The sequence below is a fragment of the Canis aureus genome, chromosome 8 (genome assembly GCF_053574225.1).
Source record: "Canis aureus isolate CA01 chromosome 8, VMU_Caureus_v.1.0, whole genome shotgun sequence".
Taxonomy (NCBI): domain Eukaryota; kingdom Metazoa; phylum Chordata; class Mammalia; order Carnivora; family Canidae; genus Canis; species Canis aureus.
The window spans coordinates 56,414,554-56,436,103 of NC_135618.1; the positions used below are offsets into that span (position 1 = coordinate 56,414,554).

Genomic DNA, 21,550 nt, shown 5'->3' on the forward strand with positions numbered 1-21,550 from the left:
CTATGCAGCCATTAGTCACTGTGAAGGGGTGGTAAAGAGACCTCACGTTGTGTGCAGAGAGGCACTCTGAGGTGCGCTGCCCGTGGTGTTTTTCATCTTCTTTCACTGGCCTACAGTCAGTGGAAATAATGCCTAGATTCTGGCAGTAAAGTAATTCCTAGTCCTGGTTCTGGTAAAGGTAGGACCACTCTAAGGGTATGAGTGTGAGTATACATGTGTGTACCCAAGCATGCATACACTCACATGCTTCCTAGCATGTGAGATAAGCTAGAAAAAAGGAGATAAGCTAGAAAAAACTGTTTTTACCAACATCACTTCTAAAGGGAGCACTGAATTTATTTGAAAGAAATTTCTTTTAAAAAAAATTTATTTATTTAAGAGAGAGAGAAAGTGAGCATAAGCTGGGAGGAGGGGTAGAGGGAGAGGAAAAGCAGACTCCCCGCTGCAGAGGGAGCCCAATGTGGGGACTCCATCCCAGGATCATGACGTGAGCTGATGGCAGATGCTTAAGTACCTGAACCACCTCAGTACCCCTATTTGAAAGAAATTTATTGATAAACTACTTAGAAGTGAGTGCAAAATACAAGTGACCTAAATTTTGTAAGAGACAAAAGAATCTTCTGGTTCACTCCAGAAGAAGTGGAAAGCGAGGAGTGGGAAGATGTGTCAGGGGTTCCCAAGACCACTCTCAGCTTCGATGATTCCTGGAAGGGTTCATAGAGCTCAAAAAAGCTGTTATATTCACAGTTAACATTTGTTATGTGAAAGGGTACGCATTAAAGGAGCCAAGGGGAAAGCTGCCCCTGCAGAGTCCAGGCGCTGGCTTCCAGTTGTACCTCCAAAGAGGGATCATGTAGACAACACTGAATTGTCCTGGCAGGGATGTGTGACAACTCACACAGAGTGCTTTCAACCAGGGAGGCTCCTCTAAGCCTTGGTGTCTTTAGTTTTTACTGGGGGTCAATCATGTCAGGACCGTGTGACTGACCTTAATTAGGTCAGCCATCTCCAGCCTGTCCAGAAGTCCCACTGATAGAGCGTGGCCCAAAGTCCCCACCACAAATCACATATTCGCATAAACTCTCTGGCAGGGCCCAAGGCTTCAGGTCTACAAAGACACTCTTCTCACACCGGTTATTCCAAGGCCTTAAAGGTCATCTTCCAGGGCATATGAGAAGCCAGGCTTTTTTATGAAATATGCAAGGTTTGACCATCCCAAGCCTGCTGAGTTAACCCCATAGGGCATAGAAAGGAAGGACGAATGAAAACTGGGACGTCAGAAGACTCTTGTGGACAGAGTGTCCTGCCTATAATCCCCAAATCTCCGAGAAAAGCTTATAAGCCCTGAAATGCTTTCTGTAAAGGCTTTCTGTGAGCACGTAGTTTTGCATCAGAAAAAAGTGTTCATTTGGGGCGAGGGTGGTAGAGAACAAAAGTGGAGGCAGACAGAAACCAGGGAAGGTAAGCCACAGGACTAGAGGGAATCATGCAGGGGGGTGCCGTCAGCTTCCACCATCAGGGGGGCTGGACCAGGGTGGAGAGGCTGTTTTGATGAGAAGAACGGGCAAGTGTATTTTTTAAAACACCATTTCTCTCGGGCAGCCCTTGGGCTCAGCTATTTAGCGCTGCCTTCAGCCCGGTGTATGATCCTGGAGACCTGGGATCGAGTCCCACATCGGGCTCCCTGCATAGAGCTTGCTCTCTCTCTCTCTCTCTCTCTCTAAAAGAAATAAATAAAATCTTAAAAACAAAAAACAAAAAAACCCCACCATTTCTCTGTCTTCTTTGTAGGACTCATTGTCATAGTGCTTTCTCTCAAGTGGTGGCTTTCAGCCCTGGCCATACATTCCAATCACTTGGAAAGAATTTTTTAAATGGCCCCACCCCAAATGAATCAGAGTCTCTGGAAATCAGGGCTGAGCAGTGGTTTTTTGGTTTTTTTTTTTTTTTTTTTTTTGGTTTTGGTTTGCCTTTTTTTTTTTTTTTTTAATTCCGTGGATGAATCTAATGCATAGACAGGGTTGAGATCCACTGCTCAGAAACAACCATCACAGTTCTAACAATAATCAACAGGATTTCTCAACCTCACCACTATTGATATTTTGGCCCAATTATCCTGATTTGGGGGCTTGTCTTGTGCATTGTAGGGTGTGTGTTTAGCAGTACCCATTGGCCTCTACCCTCTATATGCCAGTAACACCCCACTCCCCAGTTGCAACAATAAAAAATGTCTCCAGACACTGCCAATATTCACCAGGGGGTCAAAATCACTTCTGGCTGAGAACTACAGCCTTTAAAGAATTATTAAAGGTGCCACTTGCAGTAAATTTTCTTGAGGGGAACAGATCTTTCTCTGCCCCTCTATCTGTGCTCTGCTGGCGTATCAATCAAATCTGTGTGAAGTGCTACTGGTACAAGGCAGCTGATGTGTGGTCCACAATCAGTGGAAAGTTACGAGCAGTTGTCCTGCAGCAATGATGCACACCAATGTAAATTGGAAATTTTCTGAGTGTTTCTGAGAAATGGCGTTTAAAGCACAGGCTGGGAAAAAAAGGAAAAAGAGCACAGCCCAGGAACAAATCCTGATTGCAACATTTATTCCCCGAGTTATCTTGGTTTTTTAGTTAGCTTCTACTAACCAAAGCCAGTGAAGAAAAAAAAAAGGCTGAAAATAGCACTATCCTGTTGTTCATGAATCTATGGTCAGCTGGGAGGCTGTGCTGGACTTATCTGGGCTCACTCATGTGTCTGTGGTCAGCTGCACGTTGGAGAAGTGGCTTTGTTGATATTAGTTGGGCTCCGTCACATGCCTGGGTCTTAGCCAGAAAAACTGGACTCCTTTCCACCTGGTCTCTCCTTCTGCAAAAGGCTAGCTAGGCCTTGTACACATGGGAATGTCGGGGTTCCCAAAGCACAACTGGAGCCATGCATGGCCTGGGCCCTGCATCCCTTCCCCTGCATTTCTTTGAGCCAAGAAGATCACAAGGCTGGGGCGGGTCGGGGACAGATTCCTCTCTTGATGGGAAGAGCTGCAAAGTCATTTGCAAGGTGACAGACACAGGGAGAGATGGAAACTGTGGTCATTTCTGCAATCTACCACATTCGGGCAAGCTTCTTAAACCTCCGTAAGCCTCCACTTTCTCAGCTGTAAAACAGGAGGGGAATATTATCTACCTCAGAGTCGTGAAGATTCTATGCCTAGTACATGATTAGTGCTTCCGTATAATAGCTATGGTTACTGTCTTGTCATTCTGCCCTTTAATATATTTCAACGATTGCCCTTCCCTTGGGGAATGAAATTTGAATCCCTTAGTGCCACTGTGAAAGCCTTCATGATTTGGATCTTGTCAATCGAATCCTTCCCGACCTCCCCACCTCATGTCAGTAACTACTTTAATTTGCTTGAAGGTATGTCATCCCAACCTGTGCTTCCATGTTTTCACTAATGCTGTTCCTTCCACCTGGGACGTCCACCTGTCTCCTTGGCAGCCCCTGAACACTTCAATGCAGCTGAGATGCGGTCTCCTGTGGGGCCTGCTTCTTGCCCCAGCCCTCCCTCTCTGAGAAGAGGTAATGATTCATTCTTTACAAAGGTCCATGGTAACCGTAGGTGGGACACACAGGAAGTACTGGTTATCATTGAACCACATCTTGAGGGAGTCACCCTCTCTTCAGTGTCTCAGTACTTCCGATCACACAGGAAAGTTTCCTTTTGGTGCTGGTGTGTCTTTGAACATCCCCGGTATCCTTGGCAGTCTCCTTTTTTAACAGAGAGAAAGTGAACCTGGGTCTCAAACCTTTCGGGAGGAAAAAAGAATTAGCACTGAATTGTTTCCATCATTTTTATTTTTACAGTTACTTTCTTTCGTGGCAAGAGAGTTTTACATTTTTCATGGCCCTGTAAAGTTTCCTTCAAAACTGCCTTTATTTGGCCAATAAAAAAGGAACCAATTAAAAGAGAAAACCTAAAGTAAATATCAATGTGGGTGGTCCTCAGGACAAAAATAGAGAAGGGATAGTAGAGTGACAAGTTTGGGAAAATCCTGAAATGGATCAACTATACAAACTCTTCTAATAAAAATCCTCCAGTGCTTATAGGCTTCCCTAGTTGTTGGTGGAGTCATGCCTTTGTCTAACACCAGATCCTCAGTCTGCGAGGGCAGCGACCAGGTCTTCCCAGTCTTTGCCACCAGCTCCTCACAAAGGTGCTGGCAAAGTCAGCATTCTGGGGCTGTTCGTGGGAGGTGAGGGAGTAGCCAGTGATTCATAATCCTGTACTCAGCCGGATTGCATTATCCTGGCAGTGATAGTAGGAGAAGAGGGAAAGAAGGAGTACTGTTAGTAGCAATTGTAGTAATAGTAAGAGTAGAAATGGTAACAGTACCAGGAGCGGTCATGGTGATAGGAGGTGTGGTTGTCGGAGTAGCAATAGTAGAACTAGTCATGGTGGTAAGAGTAGCAACCGTTTGCTGAACACCTAATATGGACCAGGTATTGGACTTAATCCTCGATGCACCTGCCCATTTGTTCTCATCACAACCCTACAAGCTACTCTTACTACCTCCATTTTACAGATGAGACATTGAAGCTTGATGAGCTCAAATAATTGGCTGGGAAGTAGCAAAGCTGCGAGTCTAAGGTCAGTCTGATTCCCAGGTTTGTGCTCTTCGTGACCAGAGACAACTCCTCACACAAGGGTTTCCAGAATGCAATGCTTTGCACCTTTCCAAAGGCAATGGGAACGTTGCTTCAGCAATTCATGTATAATTTAAGGAAAATCTGAAGCAATTTGAATATTTAAATTATGTCTTATGAAGGCAACGTAAAAAAAAATCTGCTTCTCTTCAATTTACTACAATGCCCAGAATTTCAGTAGAATATCTGAGAACTCTCCTGTCTCTACTCTGTCTCCAAACACCCCCAGCCCCACCCATGCCATCTCCAGCTTCTAGTCTCTTGTTTCACTGAAGAAATGAGATTCAGGTGGAAAAATACTGGCACAAGCTTGACCGAGGTTCTCTAATAAAGACACTGTGCATCACGCATCAGCTGCTGGCTGTTGCCATGGTGACAGCCACAATTTCTCCCAGACAGCTTGGGTCTGAAGGGAGGGTGGACCCTAGGGGAACAAGTGGATTTCTCCAACCTGTCAGTCCCTCTCACCTTTCCTGTTCCTCTCACATCCCCCACTCCCACCAGCCCCCGCACTTCCTTAGATGCCGCTGACAGCGGGGACCAGTATACCCCTCCATGTCATTAGCATTTGGCTCTGAGCCCAGTGTTCTGGCAGCACATTCCTCACCTTCCCCGCCAGCCAATCTCCTTTCCCCAGCATCCCTCCATCAGCACTGCAGCAGCTGCACCAACCATCTTAGCACCAAGGTCACCACCAGGGCCAACAGTGACAAAGCACCCCCTTCCTTCTTGGGTGGGCGTTGTACCAGCTGATACCTCACTGTTGTCTGAGCCATTGGGGTTATAAGATTGTGATCTGAAAAAACAGGCTGTCCATTGGGGCACTTGGGTGGCTCAGTCGATTAAGTGTCTGACTCTTGGTTTCAGCTTAGGTCATCATCTCAGGGTCATGAGATGAAGCCCCACATCAGGCTCTGCACTAAGCATGGAGTCTGCTTGAGATTTTCTCTCTCTCTCTGCCCCTCCTCCCTCCCTCTCTCTCTTTTTCTCAAAAATAAAAATAAGTAAATCTTAAAAAAAAAAAAAAGAGGGTGTCCCTAGGAGAACAGGTAAGGGGAAACACCAGTCCTTGGATGGGTTAAGAGATTCGTTCGGCTTGAGATTCATCAATTAGGTTCTCCTGGACAGAAAGACAGAGTCAAGATGAGTACAATATCTCAGGAAGGGTGAGAAAAGAATCAGAAAAGTTCCCATGTCAGGGTGCCTGGGTGGCTCAGTCAGTTAAGCGTCTGCCTTCAGCTCAGGTCATGATCTCAAGGTTCTGGGATTGAGCCCCATGTTGGGCTGCCTGCTCAGTGGGGAATCTGCTTCTCCCTCTCCCCCACTCCTTCTCATGTGCTCACTCGCTCTCTCTCTGATAAATAAATAAATCTAAAAAAAAAAAAAAAAAAGTGGGCAGCCCTGGTGGCTTAGCAGTTTAGCATCGCCTTCAGCCTGGGGTGTGATCCTGGAGACCCAGGATCGAGTCCCACTTCGGGCTCCCTGTATGGAGCCTGCTTCTCCCTCTGCCTGTGTCTCTGTCTGTCTCTCTCTGTCTCTCTGTCTTTCATGAATAAATAAATAAAATCTTAAAAAAAAAAAGTTCTCATGTTGAAGCAGCTTGCAGCCTGGGGCACTGAAGATGGTAATGGTGGTTGTGATGCAGGTGGTGATGCAGAGGATAAGGGTGTTGATCCTGATGATGACAACAGACCATTTATTGAGTATTTACTGTGTGCCAGACTTCATACTAAGCACTTTGCAAGCATTTTTGCATAGAATCCTTATATCAACTATGCAGTGACATGTACTAGCTAGGTGGTAGCTACTATTCCTATACCCCATTCACAGGTGGGGATATAAGATGTAGAAAAGTTAAATATCTCACCCCAAGGAAGAACAATCCTGCAAATCCAGAACATGGGCCATTCTACAAGACAGTTGGCCTGAACTCTTCCAAAATACTGATGTCATTTACGAAAGGGTAGGGTTCCTTCCTAGAAAAAAGAAGAGAAAAGAGACTAAGAACCAAATGCAATCTGTGATCTTATATTCAGTCCTGATAGGGAAAATAATAACAGTATAGAAGACGTTAGAGGCACAATTGGTGAGATTTGAATATGGACTGCATATTAGATGACATTAGGAATCATTGTTAATTTTTACTAAGTGTGATACTAGTATTGTGCTTATGTAGGAGAACATACTTATTTTAAGTGATATAAGCTGTAATACGTGGGGGAGAAGTGCCATGATGCCTGCAATTTACTTGAACATATACTTACTCTGTGATATTTTCTTTTTTTTTTTTTTTTTTTTTTTTTTCTGTGATATTTTCTAATAGTGAACTCTCTGATTCTCTCTAACTAGGAGCCCTACAATCCAATTCAATTGTGACTGTAACTACTGCCCAGAGTTAGTGCAGACCCCACAAGTTAAGGGGTCCGTCCCACAAGACTGCCCCACTTGAGATACCAGTCATAAGCCCCGGGTTGTCACCTGTACTTCTGACTGCCAGGCTGTAAATTCAGGGTAAGGGAAAAAGGCGCAGAGCTTCCAGGCCGTCTCGGGGCACATGACCCTCCCAGCCTCTCAGGGTGTTTGCTATCACCAAAGCTCTCTAAACCCTGTCACTGGCAGGTTCTTACAGAGGTTGCATCACATAGGCAGGATTGATGAAATCATTGGCTGTTAGCAGCCAACTCCTATCTCCAGCCCCTCTCCCCTTCCCAGATGTGGGAGGAGGGGGCTGAAAGTTCCAACCATCTCCATGTGCCTTGCTTGGTCTTTCTGGTGACCAGCCCCCCCATCCTGAAGCTATCTAGGGACCCCCAGCCACAGTCGTTCATTAGCATACAAAAGGCATTCTTAAAAAAAAAAAAAAAAAGCATTCTTATCAATCCCAGGGATTACAGGGGGGTTAGGAGCTGTGTACCAGGAAACTGGGGGGGGGGGGTGACAAATATCGATTTTTGTTGTGATATCACACTTATGCACACACACAAATATAGGAAAGTGTTAACAACTATTGAACCCTGGTGGTTCATCCTTAGGTTATCAGTAGCATAGTAGGTCGTAATAGTATTATCCTTTCAACTTTTCTGTATGCATGAAATTTTTCATAACAAGTGTGAGGAAAAGTAGAAAAGAAAAGTTGAATAACTTGTCCAAGTCCCAAGGTCATAGCTGTTAGGTGTCAGAAGTGAACTCTGCTCCGAGCCTCGTGGCTTCAAAGCCTGTGTCCCAGAACCGTGTTCTGTTGCTCACCTTAGACATACCAGCGGGTTCACTTTGCAGGGGGCCATGTACCCTGTGACAGTGAGGAAGCAGGTTCTGGCATGGTCGGAGAATCCCACCAGCCCAAGCAGTGAAACAACCCTTCAGCTATTCACTCAAGAGATCTTTTTGTGAGACAATTGTGTGACTGTCAGAGGCTACAGGAATGCAGTTGTGAATGAAAACAGACAAAAATCCCCGCCTCTGTGCAGCTTACATTGCAACCACTTTAGACTACATTCTTAGCAGCAGAGTCTGGCATCAGATATCATTTGAAACATATTTCTGGGTGCACCCTAGGAAGGGGAGTCAGGAGCTATGTTCTATCATTTTTGTAGCATCAAAATATCTTCAGTGTCAATAACAACATCAACATTAGCAATATTATCGAGAGTATTTCTTAAAAGCACCAAGTCCAAAATTTACTTTCAACATAAGACTTAACAAGCCTGAAAGTATTAAGGTAATCATGTGGCCAACCGGGAACTGCCGCTGGCTGCCACCGCTGAGCATCGTAAGAGAGGATCATACCACATATCCCTAGCCCGGGAAAAGATCCAAATTCAAAATTTGAAGTACGGTTTCTACGGAATGCATATGGCTTTCACACCAGCGTAAAGTCGAAAAATCTAAGTCAAACCATCGTAAATCAGGGGCCATCTGTATTGGTTGAAACATCTACTCAATCTTGAAGATACTCCAGCAACACATATGTAGATCAAAAAAGTAAACTAATAGGTTATCAATGAATAAAAAAATAAAACCTTGGGGTTTATGAAAATATTTAGCAGCCTGAGATCAATTACACAGACCAAAGAGCTTGGAAGAAAATGTTTCTCCAGATAGAAAGATTTACTGCCAAGAAGGCAGCATGTTTGAAAAATGGCCTATACTCAAGGAGATAAAAGGGCAGATACTAAACCAGGGTGAAAAGAAAGAAATGGATACAAAGGATCAACTTAGCCAAAATTTTAGGAAGGCGGGAAAAGCAGAAATGACACAGGAGGAAGTTGTTTCAAGATGACAAAAGAAGAACTTGGGAAATGCAGAGGAAATTAATCAAGAAAGGAAAAAAGTAAGAGAAGAACCAGATCATGGAGCTTCTGACTTCCCTGTGGTGGGAAAACACTGGCAGTGAGTCTTAAAGCTAAAATTTATTTATTTATTTATTTATTTATTTATTTATTTATTTATTTATTTTAAAGCTAAAATTTAATGATATAACACAACAAAGGTTTACTACCCGGAATCATTACCATGCGGAAGAGGAATTGAAGGAGAAAATGGGAAGAGCTACACAAACTCCCCTGAAGGATGTACTGTTATAAGTGATCAAAGCCCGGTTGAGGGGATATCACACCAGACCTGGAAGCATCATTAGTCTCTCCCAAGGAGTGAAATCTACAGATTGCAAATAATTTCTACTGACGATAACATTTCGCAAAACTTAACTGGTTTTGGATCCTAAATGCAGGGCAGTATCTGAACATGTATTAATAAAATGAAATGGAGGGAGGGAAGGGTGGCTTAAAATAAAAACAGCCATGGGGATATGATTATTTAGAAGGCAAGTAAAAACAAAAATGCCACTGGCAAATTAGGTCTAAAATTTTCCAGCCCTGGGTACCTCTTTCTAAATGCTACTTCCCAAAGGAAAGCCATTCAGGTAGAATGAGAAAGTTTACCAACGGTTTACTTTTTATTTCCAAACCATAGTTGACGCAAAAGTAAAATAGTAGTGAAGGATTTGGTGAGCCCACAAACAGAGAGGTACCAGTTTTCCTGGGTGGAATTAATTATCTGAGACTAACTAGAAAGGGCTTTCGCAGGTTATAGGGCCTTATAATGGTAATAAGTAGAGGTGGGGCATCCTCTCCTCTCCATTTCAACGAAGTGACACACAAAAGCAGGTACACTGTTCAATGTATAGTGACGAAGCTGACACCCTGAAAAGTCATCCTTTTAAGTATGAATATTCTCTGAAAACATCCCTCCCTCAACACACACACACACACACACACACACACACACACACACACACATATACATGTTGGTTTAAATCTGAGCAATTATGTCCATAAACTTTTTTAGAAAGGATCACCAAAAGGTTATGGAAAGGCTACCAGACTAATCATTTTGGTTCATCCACTCCAGTTCTCCAGCCAAAGTCACCAATTTCATGCAGTTTCCTGATCCCAAGGGTGTAGGGGAGATCAGAGAAGCAAGGCCTCTGGTGGACAGAGAGAGAACACACTGAAATTGCAAGAGAAGTACACAAAGATACTTCACATGAGAAAACCTAGAATCCTTCCTACAGATGTCTGAATTTCCTAAGATGCCAGGTTGCTAATGGATACAGATGCATCTCAGCTTTGGAAGAAGCTTCACATTAGATATGGGATCTTGAGCACCTACATGGGATCCGGGAATTCATACAACGCCCACCATGGTGCCCCTGGACACCTTCACTTCTCTGTTCACTGGATGTCACACAGCCTCGCAATCGCAGCCCAGAAGGATGTGCCACCCTGGCTTTTCTTCCTTCTTGTTCCCCACCTGTCAAAAGCACACCTATTCTTCTTGCTTAATGGAATGATTCCCAACCACAGTAAAAGGACTGAATGAAAAAGGAATTTCTGGCGGCCTCCCAGACACTAAAATAACTTCAAGGATGGACATTTAATTCAGATAATGCTTCAGAATTCACATCTGTGCTGGTAGGGTGGAAAGAGTCGAGGGTGATTTGCACTCACTGTCTCTGCTCCTCAACCTTCTCCTCTTCCCACTCACCACTTCTGAAACTGTTCTCCTCACAGTTTCCACCCGAAACCCTTCTCATCACGGTCACTGATGACCTCCTTTTTGCGCCGAGGGAGACATCTTGATTTCTTTACTGTGTCGGATGTATCTGATCACTTCTTTATTTTCCGATTCTTTTCTCCTGCAGAATCCATGACATCCCCCATCCCTTAGATGTTCCCACTTGTCAGAGTTCCATTCTCTGCCTTCTATTCTCTCTACAGTCATTGATGTAGTTTAAATACCATCCCCATGGCACTGATGCCCTATTTTCTCTCTCCAGTTCAGGCGTCACTTCTGAGCTCCTACGTTGGTGTCCAGTGGACTCTTGAATATCACCTGGTTGTCCCCTAAATTCCTTAAACTCAACATGTCCAATACTGGGCTTACATCCCTCTCTAAGTCTATTCTACCTCCAGTTTTCTTCCCCTCAGGCAAAGGCAAACTCTACCAGTTACCCAAACTTGAAACATGGGAGTCATCCTGAATGCCTCCCGCCCCTTCACTCACCACATCCAGTCACAGACTGGGGTGAATTTACCTGCAAAATAGCTTGTGAATCGCATGACCATTGTTTCTTGTTCCTTATGCTCATAATCTCTCTAGATGCCTTGTCTTGCCTCTGCTATGTTATAAACTCCATAAGGTCTGTCTTCAGCTTGGCCTGTCTCAGTCACCATTTTACCCTCAGGACCTAGGATAGAGCCTAGGCATAAAATGGGTGCTCAGGACATATTTGTTGAATTCATGAACAACACCTTCCTTAAACAGGCTATGCTTCTTCTGTTCTCTCACTATATCCATGGTTCACGTGATTGCTGGATTATCTTTCCAATGGTGGATAACCTCCAAGATGGTTCCCAATCTTGCCTTTCTATGTTCATGCCCTTATATAATTTCCTCCCCTTAACACTTGGACTGGGCCTAGCGAATCACTTCAAATGAATTGAATATGCCAAAGAAGCAATAGGATGTCACTTCTAAGATTAGGTGACAAAAAGACTCTGGTTCCATTTTGCCTGCCTTTTCTTGCTTGCTCTCTCTGAGGGAAGACAGCTACTATGTTGTGAGCTATCCAGTGGAAAGACCCACATGGCAAGGAACTGAGGAAGACCCTCCAGCCAACAGCCAGCAAGGAGACCTGCCAGCAACTGTGTGAGTGAGCTGGGAATTTGATTCTTCCTCACTTGAGCCATCAGATGAAACTGTAATCCCAGTCAACACCTTGACTGCACCCTTGTGGGCGACCCTGATCCACCGAAACTGTAAGATAATAAATATTGATTGTTTTAAGCTGCTAAATTCCACAGTGATTTGTTCTGTAAATATGGACAACTAATATGTGACCTAAGGCTTAATGTAAAATTGCAAGTTCTAAAACCTCTAATAGCCTGTGTTATCTGTGGTATATTCATACTATAAATACTTGGGAGTGGTTAAGAGAAGCTAAGTTGATCATACTAATGTGAAAAGGCTTTCAAGACATTGGACTTTAAGAAGCAAGGTGCAGGGCAGCCCAGGTGGCTCAGCGGTTTAGCCCCGACTTCAGCCCAGGGTGTGATCCTGGAGACCCGGGACCGAGTCCCACGTTGGGCTCCCTGCATGGAGCCTGCTTCTCCCTTTGCCTGTGTCTCTGCCCCTCTCTCTCTCTCTCTCTCTGTCATGAATAAATAAATAAATAAATAAATAAATAAATAAATAATCTTTTAAAAAATAAATAAAAAATAAAAAGCAAGGTGCAGAGTAATACATATCATAGGGTATCATTCATGTAAAAGAAAAAATCCAACACAACACACAATATATTATCTATAGCTACATGTAAGTGTATGTAAATGCATGTAAAATGCAAAATAATTCCGGAGGTAAACATATCCACAGATAGCAGTGGTTACCTCGAGGTGGTTAAGGACTTAAACTCTGTCTATAGTTTTTGAAGATTTAACTCAAGGAATGTGTTTATGTATAGCTTTTATAATGAAATGGGGGGATGCCTGTGTGGCTCAGCAGGTTTAGTGCCTGCCTTCGGGCCAAGGTGTGATCCTGGAGTCCCAGGATCAAGTCCCACATCAGGCTCCCTGTGTGGAGCCTGCTTCTCCTTCTGCCTGTCTCTGCTTCTCTCTCTTTCTCTCTCTCTCTCTCTCTCTGTCTCTCATGAATAAATAAATAAAAATCTTTAAAAAAATATAATGAAATGGGTAAATATTACTCTAAAAAGGAAGAAAACAGGCATGAGGTTAGTTGTTCAAAATGGAAATTTCTTTTAATTAGTGAAGCTTAGGGGCAGCCCGGGTGGCTCAGCAGTTTAGCGCCGCCTTGAGCCCCAGGGGGTGATCCTGGAGTCCCAGGATCGAGTCCCACGTCGGGCTCCCCACATGGAGCCTGCTTCTCCCTTTGCCTGTGTCTCTGTCTCTCTCTCTCTTTCTCTCTCTGTGTGTGTCTCTCATAAATAAATAGAATCTTTTAAAAAGTTAGTAAAGCTTATTCCAATAAAACTCAAGTAATATAGACTGTATAAAGTAAAATATGGAAGTCCATGATCATTCCATCTCCCCAGTTAACCATTACTAACAGTTTATTCTATACTCTTCCATACTTTTTTCTAAACCTAATGAATAAAAATGGGATCCTATTTCACTTACTGTTCTGTAGCCTGATTTTTTTTCTACTATCCATATATTGTGGGTATCTTTCTATACTCCTATACATGGGACTATTAATTTTTTTTTGCATATGCTTACCACTGTATCCTTAGGGGTTGGCACAATGCTTGAAGCTTAGCGGTTACTCAAAAAATATCCATTGAGTGCGTTCATTTATCTGGTCACTACTGACGGACAATTGGTTTGATTCTGCCCTTGTACATCTTTTTCATACTGGTATGATTATTTCCTTGAGATGGATTCCTAAAGATGAATCACAGGGTCACAAGGGCTGTCTTAAAAATCTCTAAGCATGTTGCCAAATCCCTCTGCATTTGGCATCGACTATATTCCATTCCTACTCATTGGTGTATACAAGTGCCTGTGTCCCCCATGTCCCCAGCAGTGTATAGAACTCATCTCTGACCTAAGGCAGTGATGGCTCCTCAACTATCAATATTGTATTGGAAGGGATCCCTGGGTGGCTCAGTGGTTTGGTGCCTGCCTTCGGTCCAGGGCGTGGCCCTGCAGTCTTAGGATCGAGTGGAGCCTGCTTCTCCCTCTGCCTGTGTCTCTGCCTCTCTCTCTCGCTCTCTGATGAATAAATAAATAAAATCTTAAAAAAAAAAAAAGAAAGAAAAGTCCCTTTCAATATTGTATTGGAGAACTGGAGACCAGGCACTGAGCCTACCCAGCGCACTTGGGAAATTATTATAAACGAAGAGTACAATAGTCAGGGTCCCAGCAGGAGAGAGAAGGCACACTCAGATTAGGGTGACCGGAGGAACATTTAATAAAGGGACTCTTCCCAAAGGAGAGCAGGTTATCAGAATGCCACAAGCATCCTCACGGCCTAAGTACAGCAGGCTCAGTTATCACCCTAGGGCCACAGAGGCCAGCAGAAGAGTGGCAAAAGTACTGTAACCCAGGCACTGAGAAGGGCACGTGGAGAAGGCTGCCTGGGAAGAGCTGTCCTTCTAAGGCACCTCGAGACCTGCCAGGGAGGAAGCTGGCAATTTAATATCCTAACCTCCCTCTCCTCCTTCTCCCCTCTTGTTACCTTCTGGGACTCCCTCTGAGTCACAACCGGTGGAAAGCCAGAGGGCAAGGGAGCCCTTTGAATCATCTACATACTTGGCTTTCTGAGGCATAAGTCATACAGCATATAGTAAATGCTCAATAAATGTGTCATTGGATATAACGGTCACGGCAAGTCTTTGAGGCGTAGGTACTTACATTTCAGTGGGGAAACTGAGGCTCAGAGAGATTAACTAACTTGCCCAAGGTCACGTTGGTTTTTGAGGGCTCCTGAGCTCTGTGCTCAAGGGCTATGGAGCTTGGACCTGACAGCAAGTAGGCAATAGTCAGCGCAAACCTGTTGTCAGGTATCGAAACTCCCCAACACCGTGGATCCGGGCCCTCCTGCAGCCTCGGGGACATGTGAGGTGCTAGCTCAGGGGCAGAGGCCAGGTACCCCGCCACGCCAGCCACGGCCTACGGAGGTGCACACAGGAGGGGGGCAGAGCAGGGTTGCACGTCTGACTGTGGGCACGGCTGCTCCAGGTCAGATCCCCGCTCTGTCCCCCACCAGCTACGCAACCTTGGGCAGGCCCCTCAGCTTATCCTGGTCCTGTCCCTCCCTCTTGAAAGCGGGGATAATCGTGGGTCTTCCTCCGGACTGTTGCGAGGGCTTCGTGAGTCACAGCGTGGAGCGGCCGGCTCCTTTGGGTGCGCTGTGCCTCCCAGAGGGCTGCAGCCTCGCCCCCCTGCAGAGCTCCCGGGCTACGGCTCTCCTTACTTGCACTCTGCTCCCCAAGCCAGGGCGTCTTGCCCAGGGCTGTAAGGGGCCAGCTAGTCAGTATTTCTGGCTTCGTGGGCCATACCTCCCTGCCACCAACCCACCGCTGCCTTCCCAGGGCAAAAGACGCCAGAGATGATCTGTAAACGCGGGCAGGGCTGGGTTCCAATAAACCTTTATATGGACACTGATATCTGAATTTCATGTCACAAAATAATATTTCTTGGATTCTTTTTCAACAACTTACAATCATTCTTAGCTGGAGGACCATACAAAAACAAGCAGCCGGCGGGCACCTGGATGGCTCAGTCAGTTAAGCGTCTGCCTTTGACTCCGGTCATAATCCCGGGGTCCTGGGATCGAGCCCCGCATCAGGCTCCCTGCTCAGCGAGGCATCTGCTTCTCCCTCTGCCTCTGCCCTTCCCCCGACTTGTACTTGCTGTCTCTCTCATGCACTCTCTCTCTCTCAAATAAATAAGTAAAATTTTAAAACAAACAAAAACAAGTGGCAAGCCAGGTTAAGCCCTTAGTCTGAAATTAGCCACCCCCAGGTGTGGGCCTCTTCAGGTACAACGGACCCCCTAGCAGCACACATGAAACCTGACTTTCTTCTGCATTCACTCAGGGTCAGGCCTGGGAACAAACCCCACCTCCTCCGGTTAAGATAAATCGACCATGGGCCCTGTGCGATCCAGCTTCTGGCTCTCGCCTGCACAGTGCCGGGAACTTCAGCCCCTCTGGCATATTCCCAATTCTTCCAAGGGGCCAACTCCTTCCTGCCTCAGGGCTTCCAGAAGGGCACTTCCCTCTGTCCTGAGTGCACCTGCCCACTGCGTGATCATGGGACTGCATCTGTCTTTGTTCCCACTGTACTTTCAAGTCCCAGGATAGTGCCTCGCATACAGTCAGTGCTCAATAAACGTACATTAACCCCACAACAGGGCCTCAAGGTAGGTGCCTACATGCCAAGGGGACGTCTGAGGCTCAGAGAGGTGACTTAACTTGCTCAAGGCCACACAGCTGGTTTGGGAGGCTTCAGAGTGCTTTCCTCTGTTGCTCCAGAACTCTCAAAGTGCCTCGTATTCAGATGCCACCATCCACTATCTGGCAACCTCGGGTGAGTCACTTCGTCCCTCTGTGTCTCAGTTTCCTTGTCAGTAAAATGGGCATGAAAATAATCACAAGGCCGTTCTCCCTGGGTTCTCGTGATGACTGAATGAGTTCATAGACCAACAGTGTGTAGAAACGTGCCCAGCATTAGTCCTTGTCAACGTTAAGCACTCAGCTGTGAAGGAGACAGAGGTCTTAGGTCTGGGCAAAAGAAATGCCTTCCTCCTTCAGCCCTGCGTGACATTGCTCCCAGAGAGCTTGAAGGGGCTGGAGGGGCTGCACAGCCCTTGGTACTGGAGGCCCTTGGAGGAGGGGCCCCTGGATATTTCTAGTGAAAAGCAGGACCTCTCAGATTAGGAGGTGAGGCTACCCTGGCTTCGTTGGGGTTAAGTCCAACCAGAACGTGTTTATTTTCCCCTGTGTCTGGAAGGGCCTCTCTGGTCTCCATGGCAACGTGATTTCCTGTCCTGGTTTTCCCTTGGACGAGATACCTGCTGAATGCAGAGGCGTCTGGGCTAAAGCTCGGGGCGGAGGCCAGGGTTGAGGCAAGCCACTTTAACTGCCTCCCCCACGCCGGCCGGGTGGGCCGCCCAGCCAGGGCCCATGTCACAAGAGCCTTTGTTTACCAGCCCAGACATCCAACTTGAGGGTGACGTCATGGAATCCAACCCGGAATCCTTGCTACGCCCCATTTTCTTTCTGTCTTCCTTTTCGAGGGTTTTGTTTCTTACTGCGGCTGAGGACACAGAGGCTCACACGCATCTCTGGTTAGCTAAGAATATTTTTAAGTCCCCCTAATCACAGGTCATACCCTGAGTCTAGAAATTTCACTAACAGCCATTCATTCATTCATTCATTCATCCTTTCATTTTTAAAAAAATAGTTTTATTCATTCAACAAACACTTGTGTACTGGATTAAATCCCAAAACTGTTCTGGAACTGAAGAAATGAGCAGAATAGACTGGGTCTTCGGTCTTGAGGAGCCTGTCTACTGAAGGGACAGACATGTGGATGGCTAAGCACAGTCCAGTATGCCTCGTGCCTTGACAGAGGGCTCTGCAGGGTGGTGTGGACCCATGATGGCAAGCTCAACCTCTGCCACCTGCCTGCATTAGAATCAGCTCCTAAACTCTGTGGCCTTAGGCAAATCCTGAGTCTGAGCCCAAGCCTCGGTCTTCTCATCTGTAAAATGGGGTTACCCCTTGGGGGCATTACATAGCATGGTGGTTAGGGGGTCTGCCTTCTGGCATGACACTGACTGGTTCAGGTTTCAGCTCTACTACTTACCAGCTTGGGCAAGTTAGTTAACCTCTCTGTTCAGTGCGGACTGTCCTAGTGCCCGCTGCACAGAGCTACTTGAGGTTTAAGTGAGCGAGGGCAAGCACCTAGGACAGTACCCTTAGATCTGTTGTAACATTGCCACCACCTCAAAGGACCCTGGGAACCCAGAGGAGAGAGACAGTCTCTGTGGAGAATTGGAGGATGAGCAGTGAGAGAGACCTTACCAGAGGAGGGAGCGTCTAGATAATTAGCTATTTAACATCTATACCTCCTCCTACTTCCTTAAAGTCAGGGATCATATTTGCATTATTTCCTGCATCTTATTCCCACCTCTGAGCACAGTCCGTGGAGTAAGAGATCAGCGAAAATGTGAACAATTGAATGGCTGAAAGCTAAGTCTAATCTCCTTGTCATGCTTGCAATTTGACTAACACCCTCTGTGATGGTCAATTTTATGTGTCAGTTTGACTGGGCCACAGGGTGTCCAGATGTTTGGTTAAACACTATTTTTGGATGCATCTGTAAGAGTGTTTTTGGATGTGATTACCGTTGGAATTGGTAGACTGAGTAAAACAGATTAATGGTGCTGGTGGGGCTCATCTAATCTGTTGAAGACCTGAACAGAATTAACAGGCTGTATAAGAAAGAATTTTCTTTCTCTGCCTGACTGTATTCAAGCTGAGACATTAGTCTCCTGCCTTCAGCTTCAGACTCGGGCTGGGATTTATACCACTGGCTCTCCTGGGTCTCAGGTCTTTGGAATTGGACTAGAACAATACCATTGGCTCTCCTGGGTTTAGATTTCTCATCCTCCATAATCAGGTGAGTCAATTGCTTATCATAAATCTCTTTCTATATATCCTATTAGATCTGTTTCTTTGAAGAACCCTGACTAATACATTCATCATACTTAATAAAATTTCTGGAAATTCTTCCCAGCCCACCACCCTAGGCTCCAGTTGTAATAAACCTTAAGAAGCCATGAATTTAAAGGGCTGTCCCAACTTTCTTCGACATCCTTCTCTCCTTTGCTAGCAGGTGAAATCCTACTCATTTATTTACTCACTCACATTTATTTAAAATAACAACTGTGATCAAAATAATAGTGTACGGGATGCTATGAAATAAATTGTAAAGGAGATTTTGCCGTCCCTTCAGCACACTTTCTACATCCTCTCTGACATTCTGAAGCACCTTGAGACATTGACCCTCAGCACCAGGGTCAAGCAGGAAAAGGGGAGAATCCTGATTGACAAAACCATTTTGGATATTTCATCTTCTACATCAGTGATTCAGAAATCTAGACCTATGTCAATCCACGTGTGGCATTTTCTCAGAGGAAAGGATTGGCTTAAGGATGGGCAGTGACCCAACTCAGTCTATTGAGGCCCAGTGAGTTAGACAAAGACTCATGATGCTCGAGATACATTGGTCCCTCCTCTTCCGGACATTGTTGAGTGAGGAAGTGAGGCCAGCATTGAGGCTGTTTTCTCTACAAGCCTATGAACGAAATCTATGTAGGACTGAACCAAGGCAAATGAGGCAGGAGCCACTGGGTCCAATTAGACTTAAAGTCTCCATATCTGGACTCCTTATTGGGTTTGATTAGCTTCCACATTGTGTAAACCAGAAGGAGACATGTTTTCTGGTTGGAGAAAAAAAAAATCCAGAAGCATCCCAACTGGTATAAACATGTGGCATGGAGAACTAGCCATCAAGAGGCAACCTAGGATCTTCCAGAGAGAGTAACATGACCAGATCTAATGCTTTAAAAGAGCCCTCTGGTGGTAGTGAGGAAAGTGAATGGGATTGAAGACCATTCTTGTATGGGCGTAGACCAAGGACAATGAAGGTGACACTGGACTGGAAGCTGAAATATACACATGGACAAGGATTCTTCTTCAGGCTCCAAATGCTCTGAGATGAGACCACATGACAGGCCAGGAGAAATTTTAGGAATATTTATTCATTCATCCAACCTGTTTTTTTGAGCTCTCCTGGGCCAGCACTGTGCTAGCTGCTGGAGATAGAGCAGTGAACAAGACAGACACAATTGCTGCCCCTGTAGAATCAACAGCTTCATGGAGGGACAGACAATAAAGAAAATGAGTAAGTACACATACAAAATTGGTTATATGGTATACCAGAGAATCTGCTTCTCCCTCTCCCTCTGTGCTCTCTCAAATAAAAATCTTTTAAAAATTATTTTTTAAAAATTGGTAATATGGCGATCCATTCTGTGAAGAAAAAAATTTTAAAGAGTAAAGAAATAAGGAGTTGGGAGGTGAAATTACTCATCCAGAAGTTCCCAGTAAATGCTCTTCAAAAGTAGAGGTTTTACTCAACAAAAAGCTTCAGGGAACAGTACCTTTCCATATTCTGTGGCTGACTAAGTGCACAAAAGTAACTACTATTATGGTAAAGTAACCCAAGTATTTATTGGGCCCCTACTACAGGCATCATTCCAATCTGTTCACAACTATTACTTTACTTATTCTCCACTTTATAGATAAGGGAACCAAAAGCCAATGATGAAAAGTAAGCCACCCAAGATGGCACAGTGGCATTAGTTCTGGACCCGGGTCCATTCAACAGCACTCTGTTCTCCTTTTTGATTGTATGATGCTAACTTAAAGTCATGTTCCTCAGCAGCTATGAGCGGTAGTATTAGAAAAGACAAGGAAAGAGAAAATGAATTCATTGTGAAGGCTAAGTGTGATTAGATGAATGAAATCTTTCAAAGGGTATCCATGAGAGGAAGTATAAAGGTTTTTAAAAAGTAAATATAGAGGTTTCTGGGTGGCTTAGTCAGTTAAGCCCAGGTCATTATCTCACAGTCACAAGATGGAGCTGGAGTCAGGCTCTTTGGCTAAGCACGAAGTCTGCCTGAGATGCTCTCTCTCCCTCTCCCTCTGCCCCTCCACCCTATGCACTCTCTAAAAATAAAATATGTTTTAAAAGTAAAGGGTAGGGAAAAAAAAAAAAAGTAAAGGGTAGGGGCGCCTGGATGGCTCAATGGGTTGAGCATCTGCTGTCGGCTCAGGTCATGATCCTGGGGCCCCCAAATAGAGTCCCCCATCAGGTTCCCTGCTCAGCAGGGAGTCTGCTCCTCCCTCTCCCGCTCCCCGTTTGTGCTCTCTCTCTCTCTCTCAAATAAATAAAATCAAAAAAAGAAGAAGAAGAAAAGGTAAAAAGTAAAGATGTTACAGGATTTCTTTCCCTTGAGTTCCTACAGTTCTTGGTCATGCCACTTTGAAGTATGAAGACCAGATGAAGAGTGGTGGGCATCAAGGCAAAGTTTATTGAGTGATAGCAAAAAGCTCCTAAAGGGAGAGGGAACTCAAGAGGGTTGCCACCGGAGTTTCTAAGTCTAAGGGTTTTTTGTTTTGTTTGGTTGGTTTTTAGTCTAAGGGGTTTTTATGGGCTTGTTGGCAGGCTGTTTTAATCTGATTAACCTCCATGCACCTGTTATCCAATCAGGTTTTTGTCATCTATCTTGTAGGAAAGGGTGGAGGGCTCTTTCCTGGGTGGAGTAAAAATCCTTTTAAAGGTGGTTTCCTCTTAGGTGTGGATCTGGGGACCTTGTCCCTGCCTGCCTTTCTTCCAAGTCTCCTTCGTCAAAGGTAGCTAAACCTGACCTCAAGAAGTGGCTAGCCTTTTCACCACGATTCTTAGTTATCTCTCTCTCTCTCTCTCTCTCTCTCTTTCTCTCTCTCGCTGTGGCTTCCACATCTCCACTTTGTGTTTCCATAGTCATCACCTCTAGGAGCTGCCTGGGGCTTGTTGGAGGACAGAAACAGACCCAGAAAGGTAAAGATCTTTGGAGCTTAGAGCACAGAGTCAACCAGATTTTAGAGAAAGGACGCCTTGTTCCTTTTGTAAACAAACTCACAAATACAGTGATGGAAACCCCTTGGGGGCAAAAGCCTCAAGGGCAAGAAGCAGAGCAAAGGGTGCTTTGCGGATACC

At 45.1% G+C, this 21,550-nt stretch overlaps 1 protein-coding gene and 1 long non-coding RNA gene across 16 annotated transcripts in view; one reads left to right on the plus strand and one right to left on the minus strand.

The window, feature by feature from the left end:
- TNRC6A (trinucleotide repeat containing adaptor 6A) overlaps window positions 1-21,550 on the plus strand; it is a 207,377-nt gene that overhangs the window by 47,521 nt on the left and 138,306 nt on the right. The gene's annotated exons all lie outside the window — the stretch shown is intronic.
- On the minus strand, window positions 2,581-16,919 carry LOC144319213 (uncharacterized). 6 transcript variants are annotated; one of them, XR_013385104.1, is made up of 5 exons: window positions 16,791-16,904; window positions 15,437-16,474; window positions 13,491-13,655; window positions 6,563-6,671; window positions 2,581-3,797 (listed from the first exon to the last, which is right to left on the minus strand). It is a non-coding gene; the product is annotated as an uncharacterized LOC144319213 (long non-coding RNA). The 6 variants fall into 6 exon arrangements; XR_013385105.1 differs by having other exon boundaries at window positions 2,581-3,145; window positions 3,424-3,797; window positions 15,437-16,894; XR_013385107.1 differs by lacking the exon at window positions 15,437-16,474 and having other exon boundaries at window positions 16,791-16,919.